The sequence below is a fragment of the Ornithorhynchus anatinus genome, chromosome X5 (genome assembly GCF_004115215.2).
Source record: "Ornithorhynchus anatinus isolate Pmale09 chromosome X5, mOrnAna1.pri.v4, whole genome shotgun sequence".
In the NCBI taxonomy this organism is placed as follows: Eukaryota; Metazoa; Chordata; class Mammalia; order Monotremata; family Ornithorhynchidae; genus Ornithorhynchus; species Ornithorhynchus anatinus.
This window is the reverse complement of record NC_041753.1, coordinates 38,512,076-38,533,893: the sequence shown is the minus strand read 5'-3', so window position 1 is coordinate 38,533,893 and position 21,818 is coordinate 38,512,076. Positions and strand designations below refer to the sequence as shown.

Sequence of the window (21,818 nt, the reverse complement as noted above, 5' to 3'; positions counted from 1 at the left end):
GAGTGAATGGATAGAACACAATCTTAGGAGTCAGAAGATCATGAGTTCTAATCCCAGTTCTGCCACTTGTCTGCTGTGTGGCCTTGGGCAAATCACTTCACTTCTCTGTGCCTCAGTTACCTCACCTGTAAAGTGAGGATTAAGACGGTGACCCCCATGTGGGACAGAGACTGTGTCCTACCCAATTTGCTTGTATCCATCCCAGTGCTTAGTACAGTACCTGGCACATAGTAAATGTTTAACAAATACAATTATTATTATTATTAATATAATAATAGTGGTATTTGTTAAGCACTTACTATGTGCAAAGCACTGTTCTAAGTGCTGGGGGGATGCAAGGTGATCAGGTTGTCTCACGTGGGGCTCACAGTTTTAATCCCCATTTTACAGGTGAGGTAACTGAGGCCCAGAGAAGTTAAGTGACTTGCCCAAAGTCACAGAGCTGGCAAGCGGCGGAGCCAGGATTAGAACCCATGACCTCTGACTCCCAAGCCCGGGCTCTTTCCACTGAGCCATGCTGCTTCTCATTTCTAAGTGACCCAGACAAATTGTAACAGTAGTACTTCAAAAGCAAGTTGAATTTCAATAGTGACAAATGCAAGATAGTACACTTGATTATGAAAAATAAACAGTGCAAATACAGAACGGAGGAAGACTGATTAGATATGAGCACAGTAAGGAAATACCTGTGGGTTAGAGCTGACTACAAGCTGTATTTGTATTAATAATGTTGTGCTATTTTGTAAAAAAGCCCATTTGGGATGTAGTAACTGGAGAATGACCACCAGGAATTTATCAGTCAGCTATACTCTATACTGGTTAAATACTGATTCGAATATTAATTCCATATTTACTCACTCAAGGATGTGAGGAAATGGAGTGGTTTAGCCAAGAAAAGAGAAAGCTAAGAGATGACTTAATAACTGTCTTCAAAGATACTAGTCCAAGTATCCCATCAAAGAATGGAATACAACAGTGGAGTGGGGTTGGGAGAAGAGTGTGTGGAGGGCAGCCAGTGGCAGCAGGTAAACCACCCAGAGAGTTAGCAGAGGAGAGTCTGGATTAGGAGATATAGGAGTCAGAAGGACATGGGTTCTAAACCCAGTTCTGCCACTTGTCTGCTGTGTGACCTTGGGCAAGTCACTTCACTTCTCTGTGCCTCAGTTACCTCATCTATAAAATGGGGATTAGGACTGTGAACCCTGTGAGGAACTGTGTCAAACCTGATTATCTTCTATCTCAGTGCTTAGTACAGTGTCTGGCACATAGTAAGTGCTTAAAAAATACCATTTTTTTAAAAAAAGGCAGAATGAATGTTGATAAGTCAGAAACTCTGGATGAATGCACAGAAGTCAATCAATCAACCAGTGGTATTTTCTGAGCACTTACTGTGTGCAGAGCACTGTACTAAACACTTGCAAGATTATAGCACAACAGAGTTGGTAGACTTGTTCCCTGCATTTGCAGTCTAGAGAGGGAGACAGACATTAAAATTAATTATATATGTGTATATAAGTGCTGAGTGTGGGGTGAACATCCAGTACTTAAGGTATTAGTTGGTAATTGAGTAAATGAAGGTTTTGTGGGTTTTTGTCGTCTTTTTTTTTTTACGAAGCGGATGTAAAGGAATTATTGTTCATATCCCCTAGATTTCAAGCAGCAACCTGAGAAGGAGCAGGAAGACCAGGTAGCCTCTTCTCCGTTTCCACACTCCTGCCCCACTGTCACCACCACTGTGGCTTCCTGATCCCTTCCAGCCACTCTGACCAAAAAGTAAGAACCTAATGGGTCTTGCTAGTCACCTTTGGGGAGGTGGGATAAACCTAAAATGGGATTTCTTGGGTGAGTGAAAAACAAAAGGAGATAGAGGGAAGAAAGGAGTGAAAGCAGAGAAAGGACAAGGAGAAGCTATAGGCATTAACAATCAATCGTTCTCCATTTCCCCAAAGGACTGCAGCAGCAGCAGGAGGAAAGAGCTTGGTTTGATGTAAGAACAAACTCCTTGACTGCAAGAAGGCTTAAATCCCATAACAGTCTATCAAGAGCTGTTTTCCTGGCATTCTTTGAAAATAGCGTAGATGTCTGTGTCAAATTGTTTAGGTTTCTTCCAGTTCTACAGTCCTATGAAGTAGTATTCCATCAGATACCGTGTTCTCTATAAAATAAAAAGCACTCCACTCCTCTTTGCTCACATATGCCTGACATCTTAAATACTGAAAAATAAGGTTTAACTTCACGTTCAAAAAAACCCTCTGAATTTCTCTCATTAAAGTTCAGGATTATTTCAGAAATATCCTCAAACTTTTGCAACTAACCAATTGAGACCTGCTTTAGTTAGAGTTTGCAGAACTTTCAAGAACTATCATATTAATTTCTTCCCAGTTCAAGGTTGCAGACTTATAGAACATATCCCAACAACATAGCCCCATTTGAATTATCTCAAGGCATCTTATTTACTGTTGCTGATGTCAATAAAAGAAAACATTAGTAGCCTCACTTGGAAGTCCTCCTCAGATAACACTGCCATATATGCAGTAGCCCAGGTCCCTCATGTTTGAGGATCATTTATTTGGCATGAGAGGAAAAAAAAATATTTTCAGTTCTTCTCCTGCATTTCTAATTTAAATTTGCCAATTCTTGTAGCATAAGATTTTCAACATGCATTTTTAGTGGCTTTCCTCCTTGATTATTCTACAAACCTCCTTTTGGATGGTAGAATTATGCATGGATTTGGGTTTTTTTTTTTTTAATGGATAGGTTCATTTGTTTTCAGATTAGATAGAAACAATGCAAAATTGAGATGCTGAAGATGAGATGCTGAAGATGAAGATGCGAAGCAGCGTGGCGCGGTGGAAAGAGCACGGGCTTTGGAGTCAGGGCTCATGAGTTCGAATCCCAGCTCTGCCACTTGTCAGCTGTGTGACTGTGGGCAAGTCACTTAACTTCTCTGTGCCTCAGTTCCCTCATCTGTAAAATGGGGATTAAGACTGTGAGCCCCACGTGGGACAACCTGATTCCCCTGTGTCTATCCCAGCACTTAGAACAGTGCTCTGCACATAGTAAGCGCTTAACAAATACCAACATCATCATCATCATGAGATGCTAGTATACAATGGCAAGGGAATGTAGGAAACTCACCAAAACATTTTCTTGGAGAATTAACATCTCATGTAATTCTTCTTGCCTTATTTCTTTATCCTTTAGGTTGTTTTTGGCTTCTGGGTTACAGAAGTGAGGCCAATAAATTCATTAAGGACCTGCAAAGAGGTGGGTACTTGTTCAGAGCGTGGTGGGTCCAGGAAAAGGGGGAATCCATATAATTTCCGGTGGGAAGCAAAGGTGGTTTTCTTAAATAAATCAATCAGTTGGATTTATTGAGCACTTACTATGGGCAGAGCACTGTACTAAGCACTTGGGAGAGTTCAATATAACAGAATTAGAAGACACATTCCCTGGCCATAACAAGTTTACAGTCTAGAGCAGGATACAGACAGGTGAACTGTAGGACTGGCTAGAAAGGCTGTTAGGAAGAAAGATGTGCCTGAGAGAGTCCAGGAGACGATCTCACCACAAGAAATGCTATAACACTGGGCAGGTATTACCCCTACAACAGTTAATCAATCAATCAGTGGTATTTATTGAGTGCTTACTATGTGCAGAGCATTGTACTAAGTGCTTGGGAGAGTACAGTACAACAAAATTACAATAATTATAATAACTGTGGAATTTTAAAGCACTACTTACCAAGCATTGTGCTTAGTACTGGGGAGGTACAAGATAATCAAATCCAACACAGCCCCTGTCCCACTCCCCACTGTACAGATGAGGAAAGAGGTCCAGTACCAATCCTATGCACTTTTCAATAAGGCACATGGAGACAACACTTAGTTAAGCCAGATGATGATTCTTGTCTGGGAAAACAGGAAACTGGACTCTTGGAAATCTAGGACCACATTACCTGATAGATAGTTCCTAAAGCACTAACTTAGTACTGCATGGAGGAGAGCTACTGGCTTCAATGACTCATGAGTCAGCAACACTGGAGAATAATTCAGATTGTGGTATCTTAATGGAATGTATTGCTTGGGGTTCTAATTGGTCCTACTAAGAATTGATAAGATCTATACCATGTTTGAGAGTGGGTATGTCCATTGAGAAGCCTGGGTGTCAGGGGTCTGTATGGGGACGTGTTATCCCGTGCTTAGTACAGTGCCCAGTGCTTAGTATAGTGCCTGGCCCATAGTAAACACTTAACAAATACCATGATTATTATTACACACATGAGGAAGCCCTCCTGTTGAAAGGCTGTTGATGCAGTCGCTGCATCTGTTTCTCTTTTCTTCATTCTCTTAGTCTCTTTCCTCTGCTGGCCCCTATTATTTATTATTGTTCCATTTATTCATTTCCCATCATGCCTTTTTATTTCTCATCCCTCCTTTGTTTTGTTTCTTCTTGTGTTTTGCCCCGTCTCTGCAAGACTCATCTCTTGTCACTAGATAGGATTTAGGATGAACAAACAAGTTCCTGAAGAAATTTCCAGCCCTTGTGAGTCTCTGGACTTCTGTCCTACCCCCACCCCTGGCTTCCCCACCTCTCTGGCAACAATATTTCAACATTCCCAGCACAATTCCATTATCGCAGTCCATGTTCCTTGCTGATTGCCCAATGAGATATTGTCAGACTGAAGCAGTTCCTTCTGAGGGCCTCTGCCAACTGTGAAGACTGTCTTCTCTTAAATTGAAAATAGCAAAAGAGCTATCACAATACAAGTGCTTACTAAATTCCAGAGATTTCAGAGGATGCCTGAGGACTTGAGCCAATCCCCCACCCACTTTTTCTTTCCCTCTTGTTCTAAAGCCCACTCTCTGGATAGGGTGGAGAGAAGGAAAATAACCTCGGCTTTGAGGCTGCCTGATCAATCTCCCCTTCTCCTACCCAATTCCGTCTCTTCCCCTGAAGCCCCTGTTTAAATGTTTAACTGTATACAATCCTTCTGGTGATATAAGAAAGACTGCCCTAACAGCCCTCTAAATAGAGAGTTCATGGACAAATCTAATTATTTTGCTGCTGGTTCAGTGTTTGCCAGAAACCTAGAGTATCAATAATTCACAGAAATAAAGCTTGCTTTCTCCAGTCAGATGAATTATTGTACTGGCATTATAAACATTTGAGTTCAGGAAGGGAGATTGGTTATCCAGTCGTGAATTCTGTTTCCGACAGTGACTACAAGGTGCTTGGAGGAACTGTGTGAAACTGTGGAGCTAGGGAAGAAATACACCCCAGCCAGATCTGCATTAACCAGGTCTAGGGGCCAACTGTCTAGCAAGGGGCCTCACGTGACCGGCAACACAGATGATGTCATTCATAGAGCTGCATGATTCATTCATTCATTCATTCAATAGTATTTATTGAGCACTTACTATGTACAGAGCACTGTACTAAGCGCTTGGAATGTACAATTCGGCAACAGATAGAGACAATCCCTGCCCAATGATGGGCTCACAGTTTAAACGGGGGGAGACAGACAGCAGAGCAAAACAGAACAAAACAAAAACAAGACAACTTATCTCGATAAATGGAATCAAGAGGATGTACACCTCATTAACAAAATAAATAGGGTAATAAATAATATATACAAATGAGCACAAGGCTGAGGGAAGGGGGAGGAGCAGAGAGTGGGGGGGAGCAGAGGGAAAAGGGGGTCTCAGTCTGGGAAGGCCTCTTGGACGAGGTGTATTGTACTCTCCCAAGTGCTTAGTACAGTGCTCTGCACACAGTAAGTACTCAATAAATACCATTGATGGATTAATTAATTGATTGAGCAGAGGTTCTGAGAAAGTCATGAAAGAAGGAGGCAAAAGCAAAAACAGTTCCTGTTGCATAAAATAACCTGCAAACAACAAATACAATAGCATGATAAATATTTCTTGGTGCATGGGGTGATTGGATTTGTGGGTTCTGTGTATTGGTCCTTTTAGCCACCACAAACACACCTAGGTGAACACTCTCTGGGATGTCTTCTTCGAGCATACTAAAACTATTTATGTTAAGCGTTCAGTAGCCCAGTGTGTTTGATAGCAGGCACAGGGAAACAGCTATCTAGAAGGTGCTTTGCCCACTCTTCAGAAGTTACCTGGAAATGGTAACAAATTGTAAAAGCTTAGTACTCCATCCTTTCCGTCTGCTGTCCTAGTGAGACAGGACTCTGGTAAGCAGAGACTTTGCAGAGCAGAGTCCCAGGTGCAAGGCTATAAGCTCCTTGAGGGCAGGGATCAAGTCCACCAACTCTATTGTACTCTCCCAAGCACTGAGCACAGTAAGCACTCAATAAATCCTAATGATTGATTGATTAACCAGGACTCTATGGTCTAGAGGCCTGTTTAACAGGGTAGTAGGAGACAAGTTTTCCCCTCCCTTAAAAGTTGATATGTTCAAACCTCTCCTCCCCTCCTCTGCCCACCAGATCTCCCCTGCCCTCTCCTTTACTGCCTTCTATGCGGCCAGGCTTGCATTTGGCAGCTGGGAAGGAAAGACTGGGTATTGTTACGATGCAGTTACAGACATAAGCCAAGTTGCCAGCTCTGACCCTGGAATCAAGCCCCCACTCATGCTTCACAAAGAAAGCCTACATTTGCAACTCTTCCCATCCTTAGGAATTAGTTCCTCTGGAATAAAGGGAAAGATTGGGAGTATAGGTGGCACAATGCTTGATTGCTCCAGTTGTGTCAGCTGGGTAGAGAAGCAGCATGGCCTAGTGGATAGAGCACAGACCTGGGAGTCAGAAGGACATGGGTTCTAATCCCAGTTCTGCGACTTGTCTGCTGTGTGACCTTGGGCAAGTCACTTCACTTCTCTTTGCCTCAGTTTCCTCATCTGTAAAATGGGGATTAATAGTGTTGGACTGTCTCCAACCTGGTGACCTTGTATCAACCCCAGCACTTAGAAGAGTGATGATGATGGTATTTGTTAAGCGCTTACTATTTACCAAGCACTATTCTAAGCACTTGGGGGGATACAAGGTAATCAGGTTGTCCCACATGGGGTTCACAGTCTTAATCCTCATTTTACAGATGAGGTAACTGAGGCACAGAGAAGTTAAGTGACTTGCCCAAAATACACAGCTGACAAATGGCAGAGCTGGGATTATAACCCACGACCTCTGACTCCCAAGTCCGTGCTCTTTCCACTGAATCACACTGCTTCTAGTGCTGGACACATAGTAAGTGCCTAACAAATACCATCCTCCTCATCATCATCATTATCAGGGTACTTGTGTTCCTGGGCCTGGATGGAAACAGCCCCATCCATTGTAATGCCATGTGTCTGGTCAGCCCCCTAGTAAAAACAGCTACTGGCAATGTCACTCTCTGTCGGGGGGCAGTTCATGGGGGTAATTGTCATCAGGATGTCATGCAGAAGCAGCGTGGCTTAGTGGAAAAAGGACAGGCTTGGGAGTCAGAGAGCACGGGTTCTAATCCTGGCTCCACCTCTTGTCAGCTGTGACTTTGGGCAAGTCACTTAACTTCTCTGTGCCTCAGTTACCTCATCTGTCAAATGAGGATTAAGACTATGAGCCCCACGTAGGACCACCTTGTTATGTTGTAATAGTAAGCGCTTAACAAAGCTGAGAAGCAGCGTGGCGCAGTGGAAAGAGCACGGGCTTTGGAGTCAGGGCTCATGAATTCGAATCCCAGCTCTGCCACTTGTCAGCTGTGTGACTGTGGGCAAGTCACTTAACTTCTCTGTGCCTCAGTTCCCTCATCTGTAAAATGGGGATTAAGACTGTGAGCCCCACGTGGGACAACCTGATTCCCCTGTGTTTATCCCAGCGCTTAGAACAGTGCTCTGCACATAGTAAGCGCTTAACAAATACCAACATTATTATTATTATTATTATTAAATACCAGAATTATTATTACCATATTTGCCACTTTATTAGCATTGTTTCAAGATACAGGGGTATTTTTCCATTCCAGAACTTCCTTGAGGGAATTCCAAAATAGTCCAGGAGGCAAGATTGTCTTTCCTTGGCAGAACATATGATTTATAGCTATAATAAATCCAACTCCACTAAAACACACATCGCTTCAAAGAAGCTATCATCAAGTCCCATCTTAAAACAGCAGAAATCCGACCTTGGAAATGAAATGATGCAAGAGACCAACGATAGCATTTCTCTAATGACCTGCTCGGAACAAGAACCCTGGGTCCTTCTTTTATCACTATCCACCACCATTCTCTTTAAAAGAACACAAAGGGGTAAGTAGACTGGTAAACACAGCAGGGAATGAGATTTCAGTCAGAATGAAAGGGGAAAGAGAAAACAAGAGAGTGCTTTCAGAAATGAAACAGTTCTAAAAGCAAAGTTGAGCATAGCCACTGGAACTACAGTATATTCACTGAGTCTGCAGTTAATTGAAATTGCAATTGAGTCAAAAGCACTTTGACTTATGTCTTTTCTTATCCTATCTAGTCGTCTCTGACCCATAGCAACACCATGGACGCATCTCTCCCAAAATGCCCCACCTCCACCTGCAACCGTTCTGGTAGTGTATCCGTAGAGTTTTCTTGGTAAAAATAAAAAAGTGGTTTACCATTGCCTCCTTCCAAGCAGTAAACTTGAGATTTCTCCCTTGATTCTTTCCCATGCTGCTGCTGCCCAGAATAGGTGAGTTTTGACTTGTAGTATATTGCTTTCCACTCGCTAGCCACTGCCCAAGCTAGGAATGGAATTAATATGCCTCTGCTTGACTCTCCCTCTTATAGTTGAGCCTCGTAGAGTACTGGAAACTCTTCAGGTGTGACCCTGAGAGGAACTTTGAAGATAAACTGAACTTAAATTTAGAACATAATTTTCAAGTCCAGAGGGGTGGTAGAGCAAAAGCTACTCTGAATATTTTCAAAGAAATGACTCCTACCTGCTCATTGAAATCTCTCGATATGCTGCATCTTCTCTGAACTGAACCTTGGACCTAAAAGCTGGAGGGGATAATGACTCTTGGACACAAAATCCTACATCCAAATCCAGCCTGACCAGGTTTCAGAGCTTCTATGCTGCAGCAGGCTCAGAAGAGGACTAGTTCTGGTGACAGTGCAGGATACAAGAGAATCAAGAACAGGACCTAACTAAATCTGTGAATCAAAAGCAATTACCTAGCATTCACATGGCATTGTTCAGAGATTCTATGTGCTTTCCTGAGGAGGAAATTAGCTAAAGCGTTTCCAGATGCATCGGATAATAATCTGGCAGAATGTGGGAAAAGAGGCAAAATGGCCTATTGGAGAGAAAAGGGTCTAGGAGTCAGAAGGGCCTGGATTCTAATCCCAGCTCTGCTACTTGTATGCTGTGTGATCTTGGGCAAGTCACTTCAAGTCTCTGGGCCTCAGTTACCTCATCTGTAAATTGGGGATTAAGACTATGATGTGAGACAGGGATTCTGCCCAACCTGATTAGTTTGTGACTACCCCAGCATTTAATACAGTGCCTGTCACACAGTAAGTGCTTAACCTGTCACACAGTAAGTGCTTAACATATGCCATTAAAAAAATAGAAAAGGTCAGAGTGATGATCAAGATAATCGTAATAAACTGGTATTTATGTAACACTGTTTTCAATATGGTTTATGCTTGTGACATTTGGGGTTCCCTAGTGGGTTGGTAGTTCTTGGACCTTTGGCTTTACCCAAACACCCGCAGAGTTTTTCCCTTCCCACAACAGGGGCAATTTCAGGAGCTTCTCCCTGGGTACCCCAAATCTAATCCCAAAATCTTGCTTCCACCACCACCTTGACTTTACAATTGAAAGCACCTCAGAGGCAAAGGTATATTTAGGGTCTCAATCAGCACTTCACATCTTCTAGAGACCTGATGCTACTCGATCAGAGAGGGGTTTAGGCAATCTCCCCTCTCTTTGTACTGTAGAATAGCATGTGCCTTCTATAACTCTGGCTGTTCTTATAGATGACAAAGGATCCACTCTTGTTATACTTTAGGTGGCTTTAATATTAATGTGCAGAGCATGCAATATGAATTTTTTCATTATAGTAAAAACAGAAGCAGAAATCCCAATTAAAACTGTCTTCCCATTGATTAGACAATTAATAAGACTTGAAATTACTAGAGTTCAACCCTGGGATGGCATCCCCTTCTCCTCATCTTCAAGAAGGCATGAATTTGGCCAAACCTGGTCATCTGCCACCGCAGCTTGCAATATCACGTATCACATCCTGGATCTCAGGACACCATCCGTACTCCAATCAATTAATGGTATTTATTGAGCACTTACTATGTGCAGTCCACTGTACTAAGCGCTTGTTCCAGCCCTATAACACTAGGGCTAAAGGAGGATTGGAGTCCCCCTGTCAGTTCTACCTTCATATCATCACCAAAATCGGTCCTTTCTTCTTCATCCAAATGCTATCATGCTGATTCAAGCACTTATCCTATCCCAACTTGATTACTGCCTCAGCCTCCCCTCTGTTCTTTCTGCTTCCTGTCTCTCCTCACTTCAGACCATACTTCATTCTCCTGCCCGTATCATTTTCCTAAAAAAATTCAGTCCGTTGCCCCACTCCTCAAGAATTTCCAGCGGCTACCCATCCACCTCTGCACAAAATGGAAACTCCTTACCATTCTCTTTGAAGCAATTACCTTGCCCCCTCCTATTTTACCTCATTGAATTCATACTGCAACCCAGCATGCTCACTTGGCTCCTCTAACACCAAGCTATTCACTGTATCTTGACCTCATCTCTCATTCTGCCAACCCCTCACCCGTGTCCTGCCCCCGACCTGGAATTCCTGCCCCCTTCATATCTTACAGATCACCACTCTCCCCACTTTCAAAGCCTTATTAAAATAACATTATCTTCAAGAAGCTTTCCCCAATTAAGTCCTCATTTTCCTTATGCTTTCTCCCTGACCACACACTTGGATTTATACCCTTTGTTCACCACACCCTCAGCCCAAAGCCCTACAACCTCTAGACTGTGAGCCCCTTGTGGGCAGGGAACATGTCTACCAAACCTGCTATATTGCACTCTCCCAAGCAGTTAGTACAGTGCTCTGCACATAGTAAGTGTTCAATAAATACTATTGATTGAGTCTAAATATTTTATCTTTCTGTCCCCATTTTTTATTTCAAAACCTCCTCCTCCTGGTGGCTAGCTCATGGTCCTTTCAACTCCGATTGGTTCTCTTTCAGATTATCCAGTAGGAGATATTTACTACCCAATGTAAATTATCCTGTGTGGATTGCATTCCTCCATCTTTTCTTTGATTTGGGGGCTGTCTGGCCTTGTCAATACACTTGTCTTTTAGGGAAAAAAGATTTCTCTGCATTTTATATTGTTTCTTCCTGTAGTTACTCTACATAATCCCCTTTAACAAGGATGGACCTTTTTGTGTTTCCACTGCCTTTGTGGGAATAGTCTTTACAACTCACTTCTAATTCACTCCTAATCAGTGATTGATTTTTCTGCTTCCCAGAGACTTGAATCAATATCTGTTCCCATAACTACTATTCGATGATACCCAATCTACATCTCCAGCCCTGATCTCTCTCCCTCTCTGCAGTCTCGCATTTCCTCCTGCCTTTAAGACATCTCTACTTGGGTGTCCTCCTATCACCTCAAGCTTAACATGTCCAAAACTGAATTTCTTATATTCCCACCAAACTCTGTCCCCTCCCTGACTTTCCCAACACTGTAGATGACACCACCATCCTTCCTGTCTCCCAAGCCCATAAACCTGGCATTATCCTTGACTTCCCTCTCTCATTCAACCCACATATTCAATACATCACTAAATCCTGTCAGTTCCACCTTCATAACTTCATTAAAATCTACCTTTTTTCTCCATCCAAACTGCTATCATGTTACTACAATCACTTATCCTCTCCTGCCTTGATTAATGTATCAGCATCCTTGTTCACTTCCCAGCCTCCTGTCTCTCTCCATTCCAGTTCATAATTCACTTTGCTGTCTGGATCATTTATCTACAAAAGCATTTAGGACATGTTTCGCCACTGCTCAAGAAACTCCAGTGGTTGCCCATCCACCTCCACGTCAAACAAAAACTCCTCACCATTGGCTTTAAATCACTCAATCACCTTGCTCTCTCCTACCTCATCTTGCTACTCTCCTACTACAACCCAGCCCTCACACTTTGCTCCTCTAATGCTAACCTTCTCACTGTGCCTCAATTTCACCTAATTCTCTGCCAAACCCTAGCCCACATCCTGCCTCTGCCCTGGAATGCCCTCCCTTCTCAAATCAACAATTACTCTCTCCTCCATGAAAGCCTTATTGAAGGCACATCTCCTCCAAGAGGCCTTCTGTAATAAGCCCTCCTTTCCTCTTCTCCACTCCCTTCTGCATTTCCCTGACTTTCTCCCTTTATCTCCTCTCCCAGCCCTAAAGCACTTATGTACATATCTGTAATTTATTTATTTATATTAATGTCAGTCTCCCCCTCTAGACTGTAAGCTCATTGTGGGCAGGAAATGTGTCTGTTTATTGTTATATTGTGCTCTTCCAAGTGCTTAGTACAGTGCTCTGCACACTGTAAGCACTCAAATATGATTAAATTAATAGTACCCTCAAAAATGAGTTCTGTCCAGACCACTTCTGATTTGGACAAACAAGCTCACCTCACACTGGGACACCAGCTAACCCGTGGGCCCATAAAGAATTCCTGTGTATTAATTTGACAAGCTATCATTTAATACCACAACTATTATTTGAAATATCACCAGTGCTAGTCACTTGTAGATTGTAGTTTTCAGTTGCTAGATCTGGGTATGATTTTATCTGAAGTAGATTATTTTAGAAAGTATTAAGGCCATCATGCTTCAATTTCAGTGGCAAGTTGATCGTGGCTTATTAATCAATTATTCATATTGGTTGAGTGCTTATTCGGTGCAGCTCACTGTACTAAGCACTTGGGAGAATGTGCCTGTGAGCTTTGTTTCACTGCTGATTGAGTGATCAGTTGTGAATTTTTTGAATTCCAGGACCTCTTTCGTTAGTAATCTTATCTTGCCATTTGATGTTAAGTAGGGTTCATAGTTGATGATGTTGACACTGCATGCCTCAGAAACGTTGCTACCGTAAGTGTGGCATCTGAAGTCAACCCTGCTCAAAGGATTGCCTGCCCTCTCCTAACTCTGGAGCCCATACAACCATCTGAAAATAGGCTTAGGGAGCCCCTGTCTCCCTCCAGTTCCAGACTTTAATAAGAAGGTAGTTGATATTTAGTCTTTTTTATGGTATTTAAGTGCTCACTATCTGCCGAACACTGTTCTAAGCACTGAGGGGTAGGTACAAGTTAATTAGGTCAGACGCAATCCTGTCCCACATGGGACTTCCAGTCTAAATGAAAGGGAAAACAGGTATCCCCAGTTGAGGAAACTGGGCACAGAGAAGTTAAGTGACTTGCCCAAGATCACACAGCAAGCAATTGGTAGAGTTGGGATTAGAACCCAGGTTCTCCTGACTCCCAGGACCGTGATCTGTCCACTAGGCCACACTGCATCTCCAGTGGTACTGTAAAACTGAGAGGCTGCCTGAGCTATTCTACGTATGCTCAAGAGGATTCTTCCCTATGTCCCACCCTATAAGCCCAAATCAAAATCAAAACCAAACATACCATGTTGTTTCCCCAGCCCAAGACTACGGGCAGGAGGGACATCATTTTTAGCCTCACAAAGGGGCCAGAGGGTTCTAGGTAGGGGGAGGAGACAGGGTATAGTTCTCTTTCCAGGGTTGGGAATTTGTCTTGGGCATGCACTGGCTATCTCAAGTTTAAAGAGAAGTGCAGGTAGGTGACAGCAATATATGTTAGTCCACTTTGAGCTGTGTTTGTCAAGCTGGCCAACTATCTGCAAATTCAGACAGTCCAGAAAGATGTTTTAAAATTGTTTATGTCCCTAAAGCCCCTAAATAATAATAATAATAACAGCATAATAATAATAGTGGTATTTTTTATGTGCTTACTATGTGTCAACCACTGTTTAAAGTGCTGTGGTAGATTCAAGCTAATCAGGTTGGTCACAGTCCCTATCCCACATGGGGGTCACAGTCTTAGTCCCCATTTTACAGAAAAGGTAACTGAGCCCAGAGAAGTGAAGTGATTTCCCCAAGGTCACACAGCAGAGACATGGCAGAGCCAGGATTAGAACCCAGGTCCTTCTGACTCCCAGGCCCATGCTCTATCCACTAGGCCATGCTGCTTCTCAATACATTTTGATAAATATATTTCATCTAAATATTTCATCTTCTAAATACATTTTGGTAGCTATAAATATGGACAAGTGTCACACCAGAGTAGTAGCAGGAGGATTCCTAGGGGTCATCATTGCCACCAGAGCCACTTCACCACTGCTCCTCATTTAGAGTGGCAGGTGCCCAGAGGTGGAGTTTGTCTTGAGTCCGGCCAGCTGTATGCATGATAACAGCCACCATTCCTCTCTCTCCCTGAACATCAGCTCTCCACCACTCTGGATCTGTCAGCAAATGTGTTTGGTATCAAAATATTTTTATTCCAGTGGTTTGTAAAGTGTTCTCAGCATTGCTACCCAAAGGTATGCAATTAACAGGCACAATTTTTAGACTGTGAATACCATGAGGGACAGGAACTGGGTTTAATTTTTGCCTGGGAATTTTTTCCATCACTTAGTACAGTGCTCTGCCCAGAGTAAGTGCCTAATGAATAATAATAATGATAATAGTGGCATTTGTTAAGCAGTTACAATGTGTCAGACACTGTACTAAGAGCTGGGGTCGATACAAGCTCATTGGGTTGGACATAGTCCCTACCCTACATAGCACTCCCAGTTTTAATCACCATTTTACAGATGAGGTAACCAAGGCATGGAGAAGTGAATATGTTGCCCAAGGTCACAAAGCAGACATGTGGCAGAGCTGGGATTACAATTCAGGTCCTTCTGACTCTCAGGCCCATGCTCTATCCACTAGGCCATGCTGTTAATAAATACTATTACTACTACTAGTAATACCACAAATAAAGGATATGATTGTACTAAAGTTTTTTTTCTATTATTGAAAACTGATCAAGATACCCATCCTCTACCTTTCTATTTTCATTACTTTAATAGAAAAAAAATTGGATAGGAAATGCAAAATGTAAAATTTGCTTCTCAAGTACAGATGGCTTTCCTTTTCATTTCTCATGGCTTCAGTGCCATCCATTCCAGAACAATCAAATGAAATAAAACAATATAATACTATCAGGACACAGGCTGAAGAAAGGAAAATAAACCATCTGACCTTGGTGAAAAAAACAAAGACTAAAAATTACAATAAGTGGAATCCAAATAAATTTGGGTTTCCTAAAAAAGTTAGCAATCAACCAGTCAATCATTGGTATTTATTGAGTGCTTATTATTTGCAGAGCACTGTACTTAGCACTTGGGAGAGTACAACACAATAGAATTTGCAGACACATTCCCTGTTTATTGTGGTAATGACCTAATTTTGTGGTTTTCCTAATTTGCAACTGTATACATAAAAATTAAAACTGAATAAACCTCAAAAATTCACACTGAAGTAAAAATACACACATTATTTTTCATTTGAAAAGCAAACACAGCTAAAATGGTTTCAGCATAAAAAAGATATTAAGTAGCTCAGTATAGGAAAAAAAATGTATTGGTTAACTTGTTCAAGTCCCAATTTGATGAGGGAATAAAAAGCCTTGGAGATAGAAAAGAAATAATAACAATATTAATATCAATAATAATAATGTTAATGGTAGTGATAAACTAAAAATTACCCTGATTTATTGAGGCATTGGAGAGCCAGCATGAAAGCTCAAATACTTTATTAGGACAATGATAAGTTTGCATCTCTCTCCCTTAACTATATTTCCCTTTGCCTCTTGGTTTCCAGGAAAAAAAAAGTCTTTGTGGGCTTGAATCAGTGATGAGATACAAAAAAACCCGTTACCAAATTGAGGTTAAGTCACTCAGGGCTGGGGGTATAGAGAGGGAGTTTTCTTCAATCACAGCTGTACACAGCCCTCCAAAGAGAGGGATCTATTGCATTTCTTAGTGCCTCTATTATCTGCATTTTTCTCACACAAAGATTTTCCAACAAAGAAGTTATAAAAATCAAACCCCAACTCTTCCATTCCAAACTCCAGAGGACATATTACTCTTCCTTGGGAACTGTGACAGCAGTCTCTTCTAGTGCCCTCTCTTGTTCTTTGCTTGAAGACCACATATCAGGACACCTTCAAGATGGCATGAAGACACCAGCTCCATTTCTGAGATCATGCCAACTTACTCTGTTGTATTCTTCCAAGCGCTTAGTACACTGTTCTGCACAGAGAAAGCTCTCAATAAATACCGTTGATGGATTGATTGATTGCTCCTCCTAAAATGCCTCCAAGGCACATTGCAATGTGCCTTTTTGGTAAAGCCATTCAAACACCTAGCACTCATAGGTCTATCCATTTCTTTATTTGTATATTCATATGTCTACTCTTGCTTTCATCATTTGTACCTATGCTTTATGTACTTATACCAAAGTTTGATGATTTGTGTCCATTTCTCTTCCCCTTTAGATTATGAGATATTCTATAGCAGGGACCTGTGTATTCTACTATCTGTTCCCCAGCACAGAGTTATGAAGCTCTGCACATAGGAGTCATTCAAGAAATACTGCTTCTGCTGCTGATGATGATAAGGGGAACTCCTACTTCTCATGCTAAGGGAGTGGATTGTGATTGCTACATTGCATTAGTGGTAGAGGGCATCAGACCACTTCAACACCCTAAGGTGGTGACCAGATAAGCCCATCTTCATCCCTCCCATACACTCCTCATATTCCCTAATTCTCTTCCCACCTCCTCTGAACTGTAAAGACATCACCTCTCCCCACCATTTTGACTTTAAGGTTTTTCTCCCTGTTTCTTTCCAACTTCCAAATGCCTGCCCCCTGCATCCCAAAGTTTTCTACTCCGCTGTTCTTTCCATCTCCCCTATCCTTACACCACACACACACATACATAAAGGGCCGATTTAATATTTTATTTTACTTATTACTCCCCCAGCTAACCCCTGCCCTGGATTGCAGCCTCCAGGATTAGACAGCTCTGGAAATCAGACTGGGCAGGGAAAGATGAGGGAGGAGTGGTAGTAGTCCCCTCTTAGAGCTCCTCCCCTACCCCTATCCCACTGCAGCTAGGTCTCCACCGTTTTGGTGGTCCCGAGGGAATAGACTGCAAGTCAAAGAAAGGGCCAATCATGGCAATGAAGAAAAGTAGCATCAGGCAAGTGGAGGGAGACATGGGGCTACAGGGGTAGGAGGAGGTGGATTCAGAGACTCAAATGGGTACTGTGGAGAAAGAAAGAAAAAGTTTTAAATGGTCTGGTGTTGGTGAGGAAAGATGGGAAGGACAGGATTTGGGGAGGAAGAGAATGGAGAGTGAAGTGAGAGTGGGCTTGCCTGTTCAACACCTGGGATGATAGCATGGAACAAGATGAGATTTTTTCTTTGTGTCAAGGTAAAACTAGCCACACACCCTCCTAGTCCTGGGGATGCCAGTGCTAAATGGAGTTGATGGCTCAAAAGCATTAATGGATGCACTGGCATGCTGCAAAAGCTGCTATCTCAAGCAAGAAATTGTTCTCACAAACTTATCTTGAGTGTCCGTAGCTGGAAATGTGGTTCAGTAGCCCAGTCAAGAGTCATAACATTCAGGAGTAATAATTATTTGAAAATTAAACCAATTCTCCAAATTTCATGTACTACCTTTACTCACATGTGTCTCACTCCGATTTTTGAGGAGGATAGTTGCCTGTCAGAGGAGTAGGAGGAACAGAAGGGTGTAAAGGTGAGAACACAGCAGGTGAGGGGGATGAATTCACTGTGGGCCTATTGTATGCCACATTTGGGAGAGTGCAATAGAAATAAGAGCAGCAGTGCCCTTATACCGTCTTCTTTCTTCTCTCCTCTTTTCTTTCTACCTTTTTTATCCTCCTCCCCTCATTGCTAGACTTAATACTTACATGACCCACATAATGGCCTCACCCCTGATTTCTTATTACAAAATCTAGGAAAAAAGTGGTACAATTATGCAAGTTGATTTGTTAAGTATAAAATGAATCATTACATGCTTTATATGCATTTGGATTGAAAATTAATGGTGTTTTACTGGCTTCATGGCACTTGGTCTTTGGAGGCAGTTTCCGAATGACTGAATGATTTTTCTTTGAATGTAAAACTGCTATTTTATTAAAAAGGTATAGCTGGTATTATTCATCTCTCCATAGGGGAACTCAGTATCATTCTACTTAATGGATTCTAATCATTCCTCAAACTCATTTACATAGCTGACTAGAGATCCTATAAACTTACACAAATAATGCCTTTAGTGGGATTAGGGAGGTGGTATTTTCTATACTAGGTTGAAAATAAAACAGCTAGAAAATAAAGCTATTCAAATATTGTGAAAATAAAAAGCAAGCTAATCTGGTTTATCCAGGTTTTCAGTAATTGGGTACATATTCCTTGGCAGTGAAATGCTGCTTTGTATTGTGGGCCAGAGGAGAAATTTGAAAAAGAGAGAAGTATGCAAATTTTGTATGATTTAAATTTTGAAAAGTGTCTCCTTATTCCTTTGATGCTTAAGATATACACTCCATGATTATGGCATTTTCCTCCTGAATTCCATATAATATTTTAGGAAGAAATCACTGATACCCTTGCGAACATCAATACTTGAATCTAACCGCAATGTTGATTGCAATTTTTGTAATCCTCTTGTAATAGATACCTCTCAGGGTCGCATCTGAAGAATTTCCAGTACTCTACCGGTGTCAACTACGGGAGGGAGAGCCAAGCAGAGGCATATTCATTCCATTCCTAGCTTGGGCAGTGGCTAGCGAGTGGAAGGCAATCTGCTACAAGTCAAAACTCACCTGTGCTGGGCAGCAGCAGCATGGCAGAGAGTTGAGGGCAGAGACTCAAATTTACTGCACGGAAGGAGGCAGTGGTAAACCACTTCCGTATTTTTATCAAGAAAACTCTATGGATATACTACCAGAACTTCTGCAGATGGAGGTGAGGCATTCTGGGAGAGATGTGTGCATGGTGTCCCTATTGGTCGCAGATGACTTAGCATAAGACAAGACTCTCCCAAGAGCTTAGTACAGTGCTCTGCACACAGTGAATGCTCAATAAATACGATTGGCTGAATTAATAGACCTACTCTCTGCACCTTATCTTTCCCAGGGCCTATCCCTTGCCCACATCCTCTTTTGGGCCTGTAACTCCATTCCTCTTCATATTAGGAAGCCTACCACTCTCCCCACCTTCAAAACCCTCCTAAAATTATACCTCCTCCAACAGTCCTTCCCAGATTAAGCCCTTATATCACCTATCTGCCCTTCTCTTACCATCAACTATTCACTTAAAACTGTGTAATAATAATGATAGCATTATTCATTAAGTGCTTATTATATGCAAACCACTGTACTATGCGCTGGGGCAAATACAAGATAATCAGGTCCCACCTGGGGCTCAAAGTCTAAGTAGGAGGAAGAACAGGTATTTAATCCCCATTTTATCAATCAATTTATTAACAATTTACTTTGTTAAGCATAGTAAGTGCTTAACAAAAAATCAATCAATCATATATTGAATGCTTACTGTGTGCAGAGCACTGTATTAAGTGCTTGGGAGAGTACAATACAACAATATACCAGGCATATTCCCTGCCTCAGGGACCTGAGGCACAGAGAAGTGAATGATGATGATAATGATGTTAAGTGTTAAGCATTTACTATGTGTCAAGCACTGTTCTAAGTGCTGGGGTAGTTACAGGCTCATCAGGTTGGACACAGTCCTTGTCCCACATGGGGCTCACAGTCTCAATCTCCATTTTAAAGATGAGGGAACTGAGGCACAGAGAAGTGAAGTGACTTGCCCAAAGTCACACAGGAGACAAGAGGTGGAGCCGGGATTAAAACCCAGTTCGCCTGAATCCCAGCAGTGCTCTTTTCACTTCCAACTCTACCACTACCATGTCTTACCAACTCTATTATATTGTACTTTCCCAAGCACTTAGTTCAGTGCTCTGCACACAGTCAGCATTCAATAAGTGCCAATGATTGATTGAATGATCTACCCCAGTGCTTAGTACAATAATTGGCACATAATCAAAGCTTAACAAATAATTATCATTTGTTATTAGTAATAACAATAATAATAAGATTGAGTACTTGGTATAGTATGGTCTAAAATGCTAAAAATATGAATATTTGTTCCCCAAAGACATATTTAGCTAAAAATAGGAATTAGCTATTTGCCCCAAAATAGTTATGCACTTTGCATTCTTACCAAATAACAATGGAACTAAGAAAATATTGTCAGCTATCCTGGATCCATGGCAAAATAGTAACAACTTTTATTAAGCAGTTTTTTTCCCAAATGTTGCATTGTGACTTGCTAAGAATGGTATTAGTCTTGCCAGAAAGCTCTTAGTTTTGCTTGTCTCTACATTTGTTTCTACAGCAGTATGTGCTCCATTTTCATTCAGGAGCTCAAAAGGATTATCTGAAAAGATATGCATTTCAAATGAAGTTGATTAGTACTGCTGCTAATGACAAGAAATAAATTATTTGGGTTTACTTTAAACGTTTTAGTTTTATTTCATGGGATTGGAGTCACAGTTATGGCTACAGCATGCATAAGGGAATGGGAAAGGGATGGAGAAGTGAATGATAGGTAATTGTCTGCTGTGTGACTTTGTGCAAGTTACTTAACTTCTCTGTACCTCAGTTACCTCATCTGTAAAATGGGGATTAAGACTGTGAGCCCCATGTGGGACATGCATTCCATCCAACCTTATTATGCTGTATCTACCCCAATGCTCAGAACAGTTCCTGGCACATAGTAAGTGCTTAACAAATGCCATAAAAAAACAATTAAAGTTGGCCAAATTCCCTGCTACCAGGACTGGGCCAGGAGGGGACTTAGGTCTCATTGTCTTTCCCTTCTCCAAGAACCATCAAGCACAATGGCACCTAAGCCTGCCTCATCCAGGACATGTAGACATTTTTGGATATTGTGAATCACGGAGGGAGACAAACACAAAGATGCTGTTTTAAGGGATTCTGAAGAGATCTGAACATTTGTTCAAATGTTGCTATCTTTAGTTGTTAGTTATTTCCATATTTATTTTCTGCTGATCACAAACTACTTAATGAACAGGGAGAGTCTTCAATTTATATCTTGTTTGTATATTCTCAAAAGTCTAGTAGCATTAATAAATAAGAAATACTATGTGCAGAGAGAGCATTGAACTAAGTGCTTGGGAAAGTACATTATTCTAGAGTTGGTTGATATGGTCCCTGCCCATAAGGAACTGATAGTCTACAGGGGGAGACAGACATTGAAATGAATTACAGATAGGGGAAAAAGCAGAGTATAAGGATATTTTCACAAGTGCTGTGATTAAAATAGATAGATAGATAGATAGATAGATAGATAGATAGATAGATAGATAGAGATAGATAGATAGATAGTAATAGTATTTATTAAACTGACCATGTACTAAACACTACTAAATCCTGGGAATGAATGCATGGGTGGGAATTAGACAGGTTGCTCGTAATCTATGTATACCAAAAGGGGAGAAATTGGCAGCAGATACAGAAGTAGAAATGAAACAATAAAAAACAAAAACAATATCAAAGACAAAGAAATGTTAATATTAATTATTAATAATCAGAAGATTGTAACAACCTAAATGGCAATAAAGTCCTCTGATATAAAGAGATTTAAAGAACACCTT

At 41.5% G+C, this 21,818-nt stretch overlaps 1 non-coding gene across 1 annotated transcript; it reads left to right on the top strand.

The window, feature by feature from the left end:
* Positions 1 to 18,794: 18,794 nt before the first annotated feature.
* Positions 18,795 to 18,932, top strand: LOC114808390. Its single transcript, XR_003756237.1, has one exon. It is a non-coding gene; the product is annotated as a small nucleolar RNA SNORA7 (small nucleolar RNA).
* The last annotated feature ends 2,886 nt before the right edge of the window (positions 18,933 to 21,818 follow it).